Source organism: Suncus etruscus, chromosome 11 (assembly GCF_024139225.1).
Source record: "Suncus etruscus isolate mSunEtr1 chromosome 11, mSunEtr1.pri.cur, whole genome shotgun sequence".
In the NCBI taxonomy this organism is placed as follows: domain Eukaryota; kingdom Metazoa; phylum Chordata; class Mammalia; order Eulipotyphla; family Soricidae; genus Suncus; species Suncus etruscus.
This window is the reverse complement of record NC_064858.1, coordinates 36,402,726-36,406,576: the sequence shown is the minus strand read 5'-3', so window position 1 is coordinate 36,406,576 and position 3,851 is coordinate 36,402,726. Positions and strand designations below refer to the sequence as shown.

At 42.4% G+C, this 3,851-nt stretch overlaps 1 non-coding gene across 1 annotated transcript; it reads right to left on the bottom strand.

Annotated features, from left to right (window-relative positions):
* Positions 1-3,408: 3,408 nt before the first annotated feature.
* LOC126023652 (U6 spliceosomal RNA) lies at positions 3,409-3,515 on the bottom strand. The gene has a single exon (XR_007500756.1). It is a non-coding gene; the product is annotated as a U6 spliceosomal RNA (small nuclear RNA).
* Positions 3,516-3,851: the final 336 nt, after the last annotated feature.

Below are 3,851 nucleotides of genomic sequence, written 5' to 3'. Positions count from 1 at the left end.
AACACCCAACATTTCATCTTCTTGTGTCTTTCCTTTCTTCCTTTTTCCTTCTTGCCTTTCTTCCTTCCTTTCTTTCAAGAGACAATCAAAATGCAAGCTTTGGCTGGGGTATAATTATCGGTGCCACCCCAAAGTCAGCTTTTATTTATAGCCCCTCTGCTAAGTCAGCATCTGTCTTCTCCACTCTGATGTACTCTGGCTGTTCCTGAGCCAGTTTGAGTCATGTTATTTGTATGCCATTAAAATGGAGCATCTGATAGCAGCTGCTCTCTTTCTCTGGTGTTCAGATCAGGAATGGGGCCCCCTTTGTCTTCTTTTAGTCATCAGCTTTTGAATATTTACTACCTGTAATACTACAAAGAAACGAAGTTCAAACTCCAGACAGACTATAATTGAAGTGAACTGGGAAGTGAAAAGGAGAGGCTCCCAAATCAGATTGCTAAATTCTCTGAGTGGGAGAGAACTATAGAAGTGAGAGAAGAGGAATAAAGGTGTGACTAAGAACAAGGCAAGTTACAGAAGTTTACAGAGAAAATCATGAAAGTTGAATGTTTATGGATAGGGGCCGGTGAGGTGGCGCTAGAGGTAAGGTGTCTACCTTGTAAGCACTAGCCAAGGAAGGACTGCGATTCGATCCCCCGGCGTCCCATATGGTCCCCCCAAGTCAGGGGCAATTTCTGAGCGCTTAGCCAGGAGTAACCCCTGAGCATCAAATGGGTGTGGCCCAAAAATGTTTATGGATAAAAAAGCAAGATGCTTTTCACCTTGAAGCTTTCAGTGACACTTATATAATCATTTGTACAGTGCATAAGGGATGGGTTTACTCTCTTAGAAATGAAAAAAAAATTAGAAAAATGGTGCCTTTGAAAGAACCAAAAGAATGTTAGACTATTCTAGGACATTTTTAAACACTTTGATCTGAACTTGGTGTAAAATTCTATCTGCTTGCATTCTACTAAAACTGAGATTTATAGAGTTTGGTTCTGTGTCTTTATAGTCTGAATCTTTATATATATATATATATATATATATATATATATATATTGTTTTCTTTTGTTTTGGGGCCACACTCGTTGACACTCAGGGGTTACTCCTGGCTATGCACTCAGAAATCGCTACTGGCTTGGGGAGACCATATGGGATGCTGGGGGATCGAACCTTGGTCCATTCTAGGCTAGAGTGTGCAAGGCAGACGCCTTACCTCTAGCGCCACCCCTCCGGCCCCTGAATCTTTATATATATATTTGTTTGTTTGTTTGTTTTGGGCCACACCCATTTGATGCTCAGGGGTTACTCCTGGCTAAGCGCTCAGAAATCGTCCCTGGCTTGGTGGGACCATATGGGACGCTGGGGGATTGAACCGCGATCCTTCCTTGGCTAGTGCTTGCAAGGCAGACACCTTACCTCTAGCGCCACCTCACTGGCCCCAGAATCTTTATATATTTTTTTTACTTTTTATTTTATTATTCCTATAAAATAATTTTTTTTCTTTTTTTTTCTTTTTTTTTTTTTTTTTTGTGGTTTTTGGGTCACACCCGGCAGTGCTCAGGGGTTATTTCTGGCTCCATGCTCAGAAATTGCTCCTGGCAGGCACAGAGGACCATATGGGGCGCCGGAATTCGAACTGATGACCTCCTGCATGAAAGGCAAACGCCTTACCTCCATGCTATCTCTCCGGCCCCAATAATTTTTTATAATTATCTTTATTTAAACACCGTGATTACAAACATGATTATAGTTGTATGATTACAGTCATGTAAAGAAGAATCTTTATATTTTTAACAAATGAGGACACGGTCCTGAATATTCTCAATCAGGCAGAGCTATACTGCCAGCCCACTTCACCAGGTTAGCAGATTAATGAGAACTAAAGCAAACCTGATCAACTGGTGTTGAACCTGGTTGGCAAAGGGGAGTAGATCAAAGATATTGATAAAGTACCAAAGAAGATGTAGGCAACAAATCCAATCTAAATCAAAGAACTGTAAAATTGAAAATAAAATTTGTTTCAAATTAGGGGTCAATGGGGCCGGAGAGATAGCATGGAGGTAAGGCGTTTGCCTTTCATGCAGGAGGTCGTCAGTTCGAATTCCGGCGCCCCATATGGTCCTCTGTGCATGTGTTATTCCTGAGCATGGAGCCAGGAATAACCCCTGAGCACTGCCGGGTGTGACCCAAAAACCACAAAAAAAAAAAAAAATTAGGGGTCAAGAGACACAAGCTTGACCTGAGTTCAGTTCTCTTTTGTGAAGTTGAAGTCACTCGATTTGTTTATGATTCTGGGTTTTTTTCTTTTTTTTTCTATTTTTTGGTTTTCGGGCCACACCCAGCAGTGCTCAGGGGTTACTCCTGGCTGTCTGCTCAGAAATAGCTCCTGGCAGGCACAGGGGACCATATGGGACACCGGGATTCGAACCAACCACCTTTGGTCCTAGATCGGCTGCTTGCAAGGCAAACGCCGCTGTGCTATCTCTCCGGGCCCATGATTATGTTTCTTTGGGTAAAAATAAACCACTTATAACAATAAATTAAAATCATGTTGTTGTATTAAATATTAATTATAAGGTCCTTGGTGGTGCATGGAGTCTGCCTGGTGCCTGCTGACCCTTTAGGCAAGTGGGTCTGAGGGTATCAGGATAACAGCAAGAAAATTATCCACAGGGGCCCGGAGAGATAGCACAGCGGTGTTTGCCTTGCAAGCAGCCAATCCAGGACCAAAGGTGGTTGGTTCGAATCCCAGTGTCCCATATGGTCCCCCGTGCCTGCCAGGAGCTATTTCTGAGCAGACAGCCAGGAGTAACCCCTGAGCACTGCCGGGTGTGGCCCAAAAACCAAAAGAAAAAAAAAAAAAGAAAATTATCCACAGAAGTCAGATTTCAGGAAGTTTTATTTTATTTTATTTTATAAAGTTTTATTTTAGGCCCTAACCACCATGTGTGGCTCTAAACTAAACAACCTCTCTGCACCCATCTTGCATCTCGTCTCTCCATCCTTCTTCCTCTTCCTCCTCCTTCTTGCTGAACTTCCTTTTCACCTCTCCCCCAGGCCTTAATTCTCAACCACAGACCCCTCCTAGCAGTGGGCTGGTCTGACAATCAGGTAAGATAGACAGGAAGTTAAGGGAGGGGTAACACAATGTATGTGGAGGGATTTTTAGAGTATGCAAAGAATTCTGTAATTATAAGGTGGTATGAATTTTAGGTGACAATCTTCTTCACATTAAGATCAAGCCAATGATTTCTGTTAATTTCTGAAAGTAAAGGAGTCGGTCACATGAAACATACAAGTGAAGACATTTGTTAACTTGACAGCTATTCAAATGTTGATTATGGGTATATTATATATCGAAGTGTTTGAAGAGCAAGAGATTCAGTCATGAATAAGAGTAGAAAAGCATTTATTCTTTTTTTTTTTATGGAATGCTTCACAAATTTGCATGTCATCCTTGCGCAGGAACCATGCTAAGCTTCTCTGTATCATTCCAATTTTAGTATATGTGTTGCCAAAGCGAGCACAGAAGCAATTATTCTTACACATAGACTATAAATATAAATAATTATTTTGGAGGGGGTTGGGTCATACCTGGCATAGCAGGGGTACTCCTAGCTCTGCGCTCAGAAATCGTCCTGGCAGGCACAGGGGATCATATGGGATGCCGGGATTTGAACCACCATCTGTTCTGGATTGGCTGCATGCAAAGCAAATACCCTACCACTGTGCTACCTTTCCAGAACCCCCCCTTTTTTTTAATTTTTGGGTCACACCCAGCAGCGCTCAGGGGTTACTCCTGGCACTATGCTCAGAAATTACCCCTGGCAGGCAGGCACAGGGACCATATAAAATGCTGGGAT